Below are 14078 nucleotides of genomic sequence, written 5' to 3' on the forward strand. Positions count from 1 at the left end.
TTTCCCGCTAACTCCATTATTGAACGAACATTCGCACGTAACCTACTGCCTTGTGCGTATTGATGCGCTTATGATGTGTAGAAATAATAGTTTATAAACATTATACGCTAAACGTTCTGATCTGTTTCATCAGCCTCATTGCTTTTTAAAGTTTTGTTTGTGTATCCTGTATGGCTTTGGGATCTATCGTCCCACAACTGTCCCAGAGTCTGTTTTGAAAAGGCTATTTATTTTGTTGCACCAATAGAATAGGTCAACTTTTCTACTATGGGTGATTGTAGATTGACAGGCTAGTGATAATCGTTACTGGTCTTGTTGACCGAGGAAAAGTAAATGTGGACAGTTATTCTAACATCTTCAAATTAGTATCAGAATTTGATAGGAAGGACAGACGCTGTGTCATCCTGGAGTTGCATGTTCTGTTAAGATGAATTAACATAATGTGATTTCTGTCATCCTGAGCACTGTGGGTGTACGCCCTCATCAGGTTAAATTACTTAAATGTCTGGAAAATTTCAATGTTACCACCATACAGGTTGCAAAATAGTTTTTCGATGTGCCGATTCCTTGGCACGTGGTTTATGAACTGATATACAAAACAACGCTGGATTCAAAGCTTAGAGCTTTTCAACTGAAATGATTATACCGAATTCTTGTTGTGTGGGGAATGTTATGTGGGGATACAACCAATGGAATGTTATGTGGGTACAACCAATAGAATATTATCTGGGGATACAACCAATGGAATGTTATGTGGGGGATACAACCAATAGAATGTTATGTGGGGGATACAACCAATATAATGTTATGTGGGATACAACCAATGGAATGTTATGTGGGGGATACAACCAATAGAATGTTATGAGGGGATACAACCAATAGAATGTTATGTGGGTACAACCAATAGAATATTATGTGGGGGATACAACCAATAGAATGTTATGAGGGGATACAACCATCCCAGTTGTCCAGGTTTGGCTGTGAAGAGACAGAATCATTACATCACTTGTTTTGGTACTGTTCATAGTGGAGGTCAGCCGATTAATTGGAATGGCCGATTAATTAGGGCCGATTTTTCATAACAATCGTAAATCTGTATTTTTGGACGCCGATTTTTATTTTTATTCTTAAATATATATATATTTTCACAACTAGGCAAGTCAGTTAAGAACACTTTCTTATTTTCAATGATGGCCTAGGAACGGTGGGTTAACTGCTTTGTTCAGGGGCAGAACGACAGATTTGTACCTTGTCAGCTCAGGGATTCAATCTTGCAACCTTACGGTTAACTAGTCCAACGCTCTAACCACCTGCCTCACGAGGAGCCCGCCTGTTACACGAATGCAGTAAGAAGCCAAACTAAGTTGCTAGCTAGAATTTAACTGGTCTTATAGAAAACAATCAATCAATCATAATCACTAGTTGGTCATGGTTGATGATATTACTAGTTTATCTAGCGTGTCCTGCGTTGCATATAATCGATGCGGTGCGCATTCGCGAAAAAGGACTGTCATTGCTCCAACGTGTACCTAACCATAAACATCAATGCCTTTCTTAAAATCAATACACAGAAGTATATATTTTTAAACCTGCATATTTAGCTAAAATAAATCCAGGTTAGCAGGCAATATTAACCAGGTGAAATTGTGTCACTTCTCTTGCGTTCATTGCACGCAGAGTCAGGGTATATGCAACAGTTTGGGCCGCTTGGCTCGTTGCGAACTAATTTGCCAGAATTGTACGCAATTATGACATAACATTGAAGGTTGTACAATGTAACAAGAATATTTAGACTTATGGATGCCACCCGTTAGAAAAAATACGGAACGGTTCTGTATTTCACTGAAGGAATAAACTTTTTGTTTTCGAAATGATAGTTTCTGGATTCGACCATATTAATGACCTAAGGCTCGTATTTCTGTGTGTTATTATGTTATAATTAAGTCTATGATTTGATAGAGCAGTCTGACTGAGCGATGGTAGGCACCAGCAGGCTCGTTAGCATTCATTCAAACGGCACTTTCGTGCGTTTTGCCAGCAGCTCTACGCAATGCTTTAAGCATTGCGCTGTTTATGACTTCAAGCCTATCATCTCCCTAGATTAGGCTGGTGTAACTGCTGTGAAATAGCTAGCTAGTTAGCGGGGTGCGCGCTAATAGTGTTTCACATGTCACTCGCTTTGAGACTTGGAGTAGTTGTTCCCCTTGCTCTGCAAGGGCCGCAGCTTTTGTGGAGCGATGGTTAACGATGCTTCGAGGGTGGCTGTTGTTGATGTGTTCCTGGTTCGAGCCCAGGTAGCGGCGAGGAGAGATGGAAGTTATACTGTTACACTGGCAATACTAAAGTGCCTATAAGAACATCCAGTCAAAGGTTAATCAAAGGTTAATCAAATTAATCAAAGGTTAATGAAATACAAATGGTATAGAGAGAAATAGTCCTATAATTCCTAGAATAACTATAACCTAAATCTTCTTACCTGGGACTATTGAAGACTCATGTTAAAAGGAACCACCAGCTTTCATATGTTCTCATGTTCTGAGCAAGGAACTGAAACGTTAGCTTTCTTACATGGCATATTGCACTTTTACTTTCTTCTCCAACACTTTGTTTTTGCATTATTTAAACCAAATTGAACATGTTTCATTATTTATTTGAGGCTAAATTGCTTTTATTGATGTATTATATTAAGTTAAAATAAGTGTTCATTCAGTATTGTTGTAATTGTCATTATTACAAAAAAATAATAAGGGAGATTGGGTGGGCTACTTACAGATGGACTATGTACAGCTGCAACGATCGGTTAGCTGATCAGATAGCTGATGCTTAAAGTTAGTGAGGGAAATATAAGTCTCCAACTTCAGCGATTTTTGCAATTCGTTCCAGTCATTGGCAGCAGAGAACTGGAAGGAAAGGCGGCCAAAGGAGGTGTTGGCTTTGGGGATGACCAGTGAGATATACCTGCTGGAGAGCGTGCTACAGGTGGGTGCTGTTGATGGGAAGGGTTGAGGGTGGGACTAAAATAAATAGATAACTAGTGTGAAATGTGCCATGTGTTTAATGTAGATAGTATGTATCAACTAGAAGTAGAAGCCTAAGTATTGTTGTCCATTAATTTACTCCAATTAGGACAGGGGTGGAAGGGTTAAGGGAACATAATACAATAGAATGTTTGTTTAAAAAAAAAAGTATTGGGGGATTGGAAATGATACAGACAATTACATTGAAAGAACCCACACTCTATCTGCAGTATTACAGCTGATCTTCCCCTGAAAATAAATAATCATTATTTGCTGCCGGTCAAATGTCCGGAGCCACATTTTCCTAACGGAAACCCTGGTGTGTGTGTTGGCATTGTCATTGTTGTTGAGAGCAGAGGATGTCGTCCTTGGAGACCTCTCTGTTTCGGCATACGCTAGCCTCTGACACACACTTACACAGGCGCGCACACACACACACACACTTGTGGACTGTGAACAGACAGCTGGGCTGGCACACAAGCTCATACTCGAACACACACATGCCTCCACAACACACACACAACAGACATACTGCCATGGCCTAACTGCTTGCTGATGGCCAGACAGCTGTTGCTACAACAGTTACACAGCCAACTCCTTTCAGATCTCCTCTTCTACCACTCTTTCTCTCTCTTCTCTCTTCTCTTTCTCTCTCTTTCTCTCTCTCTCTCTCTCTTTCTCTCTCTCTCTCTCTCTCTCGCTCTCTCTCTCTCTCTCTTCCAGCTACTAGTGTGGTTGCCATGGTGGTTCTGTGAAGAGTGGTTGCTGGGCTGTGGACAGAGAAAGAGAGAGAGAAGGATGAAGGGGGGTTCTACAGCCATTCTGAGCTGACTTTACATGCTCAGAATGGCCTGACTGTGCTGAAATGGAACTCCTCCACCATGTTTAGTTCCAGAACAGTGGAGCTGTTTATTATCTGTGTTAAGGTACCATACGAGTGTGTGGAGAGAGGACTGTCCTCTACGCTCCTACGCTCCTGATATCCTAACACTTCAAATACTCCTACACCCCGAGTGTGCCCCTCTGTCTCTCTCCTTCCTCAGGAATGGTATTTATACAGACAGAATGGAAACAGGGCAGCGTGGGAGAGGAGGAGAGAATGCAGAGGAGAAAGGAAAGGAGGGTGTTGGCTGAGACTGGATTCTGTAGTGCTGTTGGGGCTAGACGGAGGAGAGAAGAGGAGATGAGAGGAGAGAAGAAGGGAGGAGAGGAGAGGAGAGAATAAGGTAGGAGAGGAGAGAAGGGAGAGAGGAGAGGAGAGAATAATGGAAGAGAGGAGAGAAGAAGAGACGAAGGGAGGAGAGAATAAGGGAGGAGAGGAGAGAAGGAGGGATGGAGGAGAGGAGAGAAGAAGGGAGGAGAGGGGTTCTAGAGAGTGATGTCATAGCATGCGTCAGGGTTTGTGGTTTTGACAGGCATAGCTGGAGCGGCCTGTTAATCACCATGATAATCACCCGACACGGCCCCCAACCTCTGTCTCTCAGTCCCCGTTGAGCTAACGTCTAGTTCTACCTTCCATTGACACAGTCACACCTGGACGGCTGCCTCACTGAGCTGGGGCTACACATGACATGTATGTAGTCTGAAGAACGCCTCAGTGCCTTTAGGAAACATCACATCTCAGTGACATATGAGCGTCTAACGGTTGATTATTTATGTTTTAGCGTGTTTATATGACAGTATATGTTGTTTTGAGCGGATGCGTAGGGGTGACATTTGATGCGTTTGGGTGACATAACATGTATGTTGTTGTAGCATGTTGATGCTCTTTACCGCTGCGCGCGCGTGGGTCTGTGTTTATGCAGATGTGAGAGAGAACATAGTATGTCCCAAAGCTAAGTCAGTCTGTGTGGCACGTGCAAGCGCTTGTCCATGTGTGTGTGTGAGAGCAGAGAATGTGTAATATGTTGTGTGTAGTATGTCAGACAGACATTATATAATGTTTTGAGGCTCTCTGTTAGTGCCCTCAACTCTCTGTTAGAGCTCTCTACTCTCCTTTAGTGCTCTATACTCTCTGTTAGGGCTATCTACTCTCTGTTAGAGCTCTCTACTCTCTGTTAGAGCCCTCTAGTCTCTGTTCGAGCTCTCTACTCTCTGTTAGTGCTCTCTACTCTCTGTTAGAGCCCTCTATTCTTTGTTAGAGCTCTCTACTCTCTGTTAGAGCTCTCTACTCTCTGTTAGTGCTCTCAACTCTCTGTTAGAGCTCTCTACTCTCTGTTAGAGCTCTCTACTCTCTGTTAGTGCTCTCTACTCTCTGTTAGAACTCTCTACTCTCTGTTAGAGCTCTCTACTCTCTGTTTGTGCTCTACTCTCTGTTTGTGCTCTCTACTCTCCGTTAGTGCTCTCTACTCTCTGTTAGGGCTCTCTACTCTCTGTTAGAGCTCTCCACTCTCTGTTAGAGCTCTCTACTCTCTGTTAGTGCTCTCTACTCTCTGTTAGAGCCCTTTACTCTCTGTTAGAGCCCTCTATTCTCTGTTAGAGCCCTCTATTCTCTGTTAGAGCTCTCTACTCTCTGTTAGAGCCCTCTATTCTCTGTTAGAGCTCTCTACTCTCTGTTAGAACCCTCTACTATCTGTTAGAACCCTCTACTCTCTGTTAGAGCTATCTACTCTCTGTGGAATGTGTTGTTGGTAGACCTGGCTGTCTGCTTTGGAGAGGAGCCTAGTGACTGCTATCTGCTTCACTGTTATTAACACCTCACACACCTGACCTCACACACACAAAACCACACAAGCACACTTACACAGACAGACACACACATATCTACACACACTCACTGGGCTAGAGAACGCAAACTGGCAGGAGATTCAGTGAGCCACTGGCTTGAGAAGATGGGGGGGAGGGAGGGAGGGAGGGAGAATTAGAGAGATGCATGGACATCCTCCTATCATTGGTACTAGATAGGGTGATGTTTTGTGCTGCCTGCCTGGGTCTGGAGGGATGGATGGATGCAGGTTGGTGATGATTGCCAGGCAGTGTAGCAGTGTATTTATAGATGCTCTCCTTGCTTGTTCTTCTCTAATCTTCACATTACACTACAACTGAAACACTCATTTTCTAGCTCTGCATCACAGAGCATGGTGTGTGTGTCGAGGGGGTTACACACACACACACACACACACACACACACACACACACACACACACACACACACACACACACACACAGCCCACTGGGCACACACTGGTTGAATTAACGTTGTTTCCATATAATTTAAATGAAATGACTTTGAACCAACGTGGAATAGACGTTGACTTGACGTCTGTTCCCAGTGGGAGATCTCTTTGCCATCAGACGCTGAAGGACGACATTATCTGCTACAGTGGAAACCCAATGCCTCGCATTCACACATTCTGTCAGGATAAAGCCCCACTAGACCAGACTGATGTCTTGGTTGTATGTAGGCCAAGGACCAGACTGTGGTTCTGGAGGGCGACATTCTCTCTCTCTCTCTCTGTCTCTCTCTTACTCTCTCTTTCTCTGTCTCTCTCACTGTCTCTCTCTCCCTCTGTCTCTCTCTTTCTCTGTCTCTCTCCCCCTCTGTCTCTCAGTCTCTGTCTCTTTCTCTCTGTCTCTCAGTCTCTGTCTCTTTCGCTCTGTCTCTCTCGCTCTCTGTCTCTCTGTCTCTGTCTCTCTCTCTCTGTCTCTCTGTCTCTCTTTCTCTTTCTCTCTTTCTCTGGGGGGGTTTATTTCTGTTTGTCAGAAATAGAAGATTAATCCCTTGAAATGAGCAGCTCTGAGAATCTTCAGCCCTCCCTCAATCCATTCCTCATGCGTCACTCCGGCCTCTCATCCTGCTGCTGGTTCTTGAGCCTCCAGTGTAGCGTGTGTGTGTGTGTGTGTGTGGGGTGTGTGTGTGTGTGTCTTTGTACCATCACAGGTTCATCTTTGGCTGGATGTTATTTGTCTTCTTTGATTGAAATATATTTGAGTCCATTGAAACCATAGAGGATTGGTCTTGGGAGGTGAGACATACTGAGGCGGCTGTGAAGCTGTGAGCAGTGAATAATGCTGATGACAGAGATGATCTGGATCCTGCTCTATGTTCTGAGTGATAGACAGCCAGGTGATATGATGTGATGGTGATGATGCGTTTCCTGCCACAGAGGGAAGTGGTGAAGGAAGTGTGTGTTAGCCTGTTGAGTGACACGCCGTCTGATCTCTCTTCCGCTCCCCGTGACGCCGTTCGTTCTCTCTCTCTGGATGACGTCACTCCTGCGTGTGTGTGTCCCTGAGGTGTGATGGGAACACTGTGGCGGTGGGTTGGGCCAGGTCGGGTCCAGAGTGATGGGTCAGGATGGGAAAACCATCGAGTAGGAACATGTCGTGTCCACACAGAGGAGAGGAGTGAGAGACAGATCACTGAACAGGGGCTTCCTGAGCCCTTCTGAACTCTCACACTGTAGAAGGCTGTAAACCACACGCCAGTGGACACTGTCCCTGATGCAGTGAAACAAATAGAATTAACATTGAAGAATGAAGTGAGCTTTATGCAACATGTTTCCGGATACAGACCCATCACACCTCTTTGTTGGTCTGAAGTCTGACGAGTTAGTCTTGTTTCTACGTTAAACCACACTAGTCTTCTCATGGTCTTGCCAGTGGGGCGACACTTGGACTCAGGTCTGTACTGTCTGTGTCTGTATGTGTGAGGGAGTTGCTTGAAGACTGACCAATGTGTTTCTGTGTCTCCAGGGAGCATGTTTGAGTGACAAGCGAAGGAGGAAGTGGGATCTCTGAAGCTCCTCCCCCTGCTGGTGGAGCCTCTGTACATCTGGACCAGAGACCCCTTTACTCAGCAGGACAGGTACAGCTGTGTGTGTGTGTGTGAGAGAGGACCAGTTCTGTTAGTTTTACTACTACAGCTTTCACATGGCTAAACTGTAGTCATCCGACATTGACTCCACCAGGTCAATATGACACAGAGGGGCTGATAGAAGTCTGCTGGGTCAAACTGCTCACAGAGATGCTTGTGTGTGTGTGTGTGTGTGTGTGTGTGTGTGTGTGTGTGTGTGCAAAGCCTCAGAGATGTAGTCACCACGCCCTAATTACAAGAGCAATTAAAAGAGCAATTACACAGGATTCATAGAGGCCAGGGGGAGGAGGGGAGTTGTGGTTTATTAGACTGGTTGTGTGTGTGTTGGTGCTAGGAAACACCGTCACAGTGACAGTAATGTGTATTGATTCCAGTCCTAAAATGCCTGAGTGAATTGAGATTGAAGTGTTTCATTCCACTTTGCATTGGTGCCAAGCTTTGCATCAGTAATCAATTTGACAGTGCTTTTATTTTGCCTTTGTGGGCAGTTTCTCTCTCTTTACCCCTTCCTCTACCTCCCTCTACCTCCCTCTACCTTCCTCTCACTCCCTCTCACTCCCTCTACCTCCCTCTACCTCCCTATCACTCCCTCTACCTCCCTCTACTTCCCTCTACCTCCCTCTACCTCCCTCTACCTTCCTCTACCTCCCTCTACCTTCCTCTACCTCCCTCTACCTCCCTCTACCTCCCTCTACCTTCCTCTACCTCCCTCTACCTCCCTCTACCTCCCTCTACCTTCCTCTACCTCCCTCTACCTCCCTCTACCTCCCTCTACCTCCCTCTACCTTCCTCTACCTCCCTCTACCTTCCTCTACCTTCCTCTACCTCCCTCTACCTTCCTCTACCTTCCTCTACCTACCTCTACCTCCCTCTACCTCCCTCTACCTCCCTCTACCTCCCTCTACCTTCCTCTACCTTCCTCTACCTTCCTCTACCTTCCTCTACCTCCCTCTACCTCCCTCTACCTTCCTGTACCTCCCTCTACCTCCCTCTACCTTCCTCTACCTCCCTCTACCTTCCTCTACCTTCCTCTACCTCCCTCTACCTTCCTCTACCTCCCTCTACCTTCCTCTACCTCCCTCTACCTTCTTCTACCTCCCTCTACCTTCCTCTCACTCCCTCTCACTCCCTCTACCTCCCTCCCCCTATCACTCCCTCTACCTCCCTCCCTCCCCCTATCACTCCCTCTACCTCCCTCCCTCCCTCTACCTCCCTCCCTCTACCTCCCTCCCCCTCCCTCTACCCCCCTCCCTGTACCTCCCTCCCTCTACCTCCCTCCCCCTCCCTCTACCTCCCCCTCCCTCTCCCTCCCCCTCCCTTTACCTCCCTCTACCGCCTTCCCCCTCCTTCTACCTCCCTCCCCCTCCCTCTACCTCCCTCTACCGCCTTACCCCTCCTTCTACCTCCCTCCCCCTCCCTCTACCTCCCCCCTCTACCTTCCTCTACCGCCTTCCCCCTCCTTCTACCTCCCTCCCTCTCCCCCTCCCTCCCTCTACCTCCCTCCCCCTCCCTCTACCTACCTCCCCCTCCTTCTACCTCCCTTCCCCTCTACCTCCCTCTACCTCCTCTCACTCTCCCTCCCTCTACCTCCCTCCCCCTCCCTCTATCTCCCTCCCTCTACCTCCCCCTCCCTCTCCCTCCCCCTCTCTCTACCTCCCTCTACCGCCTTCCCTCTCCCTCTACCGCCTTCCCCCTCTACCTCCCCCTCCCTCTCACTCCCCCTCCCTCTACCTCCCTCTATCTCCCTCCCCTCCCTCTATCTCCCTCTACCACCTTCCCCCTCCTTCTACCTCCCTTCCCTTCTACCTCCCTCTACCTCCCCTCACTCTCCCTCCCTCCCCCTCCCTCTACCTCCCCCTCCTTCTACCTCCCTTCCCTTCTACCTCCCTCTACCTCCCCTCACTCTCCCTCCCTCCCCCTCCCTCTACCTCCCCCTCCTTCTACCTCCCTCTACCTCCCTCCCCCTCTACCTCCCTCCCGCTCCCCCTCCCCCCTCTCTCTCTCTGTGTGTCTAGAGTAAGTCTGAGCTCTTGACCCCCACGAGGTTCTGACCTGAAACTGAACCGTAGCCGCGTCCTAGAGAGAGACTGATTCAGAAGTGTGTGTGTGTGTGTGTGTGTGTGTGTGTTAGGGCTGTGACAGTCCTGGTCAGTCAAACAACTGTGTCTCCGTAATAACCGTCCGAATAGCAAAAAAAATAATTGGGGGGGGGACACATTTTCTCCTCTCCTCTGCATGTGCTGCCATAGAAATAGAATGAGTAGAATGGGCATAATGGGTGGACTGGCAGGAATTGCGAGTGTACTCATAGGAGCAAAACAGGAAGTAAAAACAGGAAGTAAAAGCAGGAAATATACTCTGTGATTTGCTGATTCAACTCAAATGACTAGGGATGTGCATCTCTCCTTACAAGCACGATTTGACACACATCTAGATACATGGGCTCCGATATGATACAGGAACGATACGTTTCAAACCAAAAGTATCGGTGCGATTCGGTTTGACTAGGGGAAGGAATTGATGTGATTGAGTTCGATACCATTCGATCCATTAACATTTGTTGCATGAACACATTCATTCTATAGCATAGCTTTGGGTTTGAAAAGCGAATGGTTTTGACCGTTTGCAAAGTTCCGGAGGAGAGCTGGTGTTCTCCTGCTCAGACTCAGACCACAGGCCTACAGGGCAGCTGTCCTAGTTAGGAAATTACAACTTTATCATGTTCATGTAAAAATGGAAGCAGAACTACCAAAACAATGTGTTATGGTGAATCTGGCCATCTAAAAGCCCAATCAGCAGTAAGATGTGCAGTCTGTAGGACGTGAGTTGTGTCCACTCTGGTAGCCTACACAAGTCTGTCAGTAAAACACCCTTTTCTACAATGACCCAGCAAATGACATTGTCACCCAACTAATAAAGCCTATGATTTGACATTGTCACCCAACTAATAATGCCTATGATTTGACATTGTCACCCAACTAATAAAGCCTATGATTTGACATTGTCACCCAACTAATAAAGCCTATGATTTGACATTGTCACCCAACTAATAAAGCCTATGATTTGACATTGTCACCCAACTAATAAAGCCTATGATTTGACATTGTCACCCAACTAATAAAGCCTATGATTTGACATTGTCACCCAACTAATAAAGCCTATGATTTGACATTGTCACCCAACTAATAATGCCTATGATTTGACATTGTCACCCAACTAATAAAGCCTATGATTTGACATTGTCACCCAACTAATAATGCCTATGATTTGACATTGTCACCCAACTAATAAAGCCTATGATTTGACATTGTCACCCAACTAATAATACCTATGATTTGACATTGTCACCCAACTAATAAAGCCTATGATTTGACATTGTCACCCAACTAATAATGCCTATGATTTGACATTGTCACCCAACTAATAAAGCCTATGATTTGACATTGTCACCCAACTAATAAAGCCTATGATTTGACATTGTCACCCAACTAATAAAGCCTATGATTTGACATTGTCACCCAACTAATAAAGCCTATGATTTGACATTGTCACCCAACTAATAATGCCTATGATTTGACATTGTCACCCAACTAATAATGCCTATGATTTGACATTGCGAGAGCCATTTTCCATGCGTTTGAATGCTGAAGGCGCCGTGCAGATATAGGAGTATTTGATCGGGGAGGTTCTGGTTGGCGTGAACAGCTGTGCTCTGTATGCACAGCTGTAATCTGACTTGGAGATCAATACGGTCATAAGCATTTCCTGCTTAGTTCAATAGGAGCATCTATTAAGTCACAAAAGATTCCAGATATTTTCAGAGGGGAAATAAAAGGATGTGAGTAAACAACGTCAGTGAACTGGTTCGTAACGTTTTAATGGTTTTTCTGACTGATTCATGCTACATTTGGATGGGTTTGGGCTCCACGGGCCGATGCACTCGTATCTTTAACATTTGAACCGGGGAACCATGCATATTTCAGTCAGCTGTTCATTCCCAACTCAGACTTGTTTTAGAATAGTTTTTATTACAAATAATTAACGGTTATGACGTCTTCATCCGTCATTTACATGGTAATTGTGCAAGCCCTAGTGTGTGTGTGTGTGCCTGGGCTGCTCACACAAACACACTATGATCATTTATGACCGTGTGTGTGTGTTTGTGTGTGCTTGATAATGCACTGGGTTCTAAATTCTGGTGTCATGACAACGCACGACACACGCACACAGGACACACCGAGAATCCCATTGAGCACATTCCTCATAGCAACTCCATAAATCCTTGAGTAGTGAACATCTCCAAGCCTCAGAGGATCATTATTCTCTGGCTGTAACCTAGTAGTTGTGCAATCTCCCTCGAACGGAGGATTAAACCAGCAGAGGAAGGAGAGAAGAAGAGAGGAGGGGATCTCCTCTGTGAAGGCAAGTAGTGATGGCAACCACTCTGGAAAGGACAAAACGTAATGGAGAGAAGGGAGGGGAGATGGGAGGGGGGAGGGGAGATGAGAGAGGGGAGAGAGGAGGGGAGGGGAGGGGAAATGAGAGAGGGAAGATGAGAGAGGGATGTTAATCGAAGGGAGGGGGAAATGGAGTGAAGATATGGAGATGAAGAAGGTAGAGAGAAAAGAAAGAGGGAGGGATTTGAGACATAGAGAGAGAGAGAGAGAGAGACAGAGAGAGAGAGGGGGGGTTGTCTGTGTTGTGTCAGAGAGGCAGTCTATTTTTGTCAGAGACTGCAAATACTAACAAACCTGATATGTAATATAGACACTCTGACTCACTCACACACACACACACACACACACACACACAGTGAGCCAGGAGCCTGCGTGAGCAGGGAAGACATAGTGGGGTGTCCTCTGCCATCCCTGATTAGAAATACAGTCTGCAGAGAAGGCAAGCTGAGGGACTGTGTGTGTGTGTGTGTGTGTGTGTGTGTGTGTGTGTGTGTGCTAGAGGTTGACCGATTAATCGGAATGGCCAATTTAATTAGGGACTATTTCAAGTTTTCATAACGATCAGAAATCGGTATTTTTGGGCGCCGATTTTGCAGATTCAAATTTTTTAATATATCTTTTTTACACATTTTATTTAACTAGCCAAGTCAGTTAACAACACATTATTATTTTCAACGACGGCCTAGGAACAGTGGGTTAACTGCCTTGTTCAGGGGCAGAACGACAGATTTTTACCTTGTCAGCTCGGGGATTCAATCTTGCAACCTTACAGTTAACTAGTCCAACGCTCTAACCACCTGATTAGCACCTGAGGCTGCCTGTTACGCGAATGCAGTAAGCCAAGGTAAGTTGCTAGCTAGCATTAAACTTATCTTATAAAAAACAATCAATCAACGACTGTCGTTACCTAACCATGAACATCAATGCCTTTCTTAAAATCAATACACAGAAGTATATATTTTTAAACCTGCATATTTAGCTAAAATAAATCCAGGTTAGCAGGCAATATTAACCAGGTGAAAGTGTGTCACTTCTCTTGCGTTCATTGCACGCAGAGTCAGGGTATATGCAACAGTTTGGGCAGCTTGGCTCGTTGCGAACTAATTTGCCAGAATTTTACGTAATTATGACATAACATTGAAGGTTGTGCAAGGAATATTTAGACTCATGGATGCCACCCGTTAGATAAAATACGAAACGGAATAAACGTTTGAGGTGATAGTTTCCTGATTTGACCTAAGGCTCGTATTTCTGTGTGTTTATTGTAGTTAAGTCTATGATTTGATATTTGACAGAGCAGTCTGACTGAGGGGTGGTAGGCAGCAGCAGGCTCGTAATAGTCAAAGGTATACGGTTTAGAGAGAAATAGTTGACGCGTTATAATTCCTGTAATAACTTGTGGCTGAACTTGAAAGGGGTTCCTTCGTTATTTTACCGTTCATGTCTTCCATAGAGAATGTCATGATCTACTTCAGGTTTAAACCACCTCTGGTCATGTCTTCCATAGAGAATGTCTTGATCTACTTCCAATAAGGTCTGTGTTTCGTTCAGGCTTAAACCTCCTCTGTTCATGTCTTCCATAGAGAATGTCTTGATCTACTTCCAATAAGGTCTGTGTTTCGTTCAGGCTTAAACCTCCTCTGTTCATGTCTTCCATAGAGAATGTCTTGATCTACTTCAGATAAGGTCTGTGTTTCGTTCAGGCTTAAACCTCCTCTGTTCATGTCTTCCATAGAGAATGTCTTGATCTACTTCAGATAAGGTCTGTGTTTCGTTCAGGCTTAAACC

General features: G+C 45.5%; 1 protein-coding gene across 4 annotated transcripts in view; it reads left to right on the forward strand.

Moving 5' to 3' along the window:
• Window positions 1–14078, forward strand: part of galnt1 (UDP-N-acetyl-alpha-D-galactosamine:polypeptide N-acetylgalactosaminyltransferase 1) — a 63457-nt gene that overhangs the window by 15282 nt on the left and 34097 nt on the right. For 3 of the 4 annotated variants that reach the window (XR_016484335.1, XM_090189270.1, XM_090189266.1), the window contains exon 2: window positions 7713–7824. The gene's annotated coding sequence lies outside the window, so the exon portion shown is untranslated. Of the gene's footprint in view, window positions 1–2883; window positions 2980–7712; window positions 7825–14078 lie in introns of all 4 variants that reach the window. The other variant, XM_090189279.1, reaches the window with a different exon arrangement.

This window comes from Oncorhynchus mykiss, chromosome 2 (genome assembly GCF_057628025.1).
Source record: "Oncorhynchus mykiss isolate SJ-2025 chromosome 2, ASM5762802v1, whole genome shotgun sequence".
NCBI classification, from domain to species: domain Eukaryota; kingdom Metazoa; phylum Chordata; class Actinopteri; order Salmoniformes; family Salmonidae; genus Oncorhynchus; species Oncorhynchus mykiss.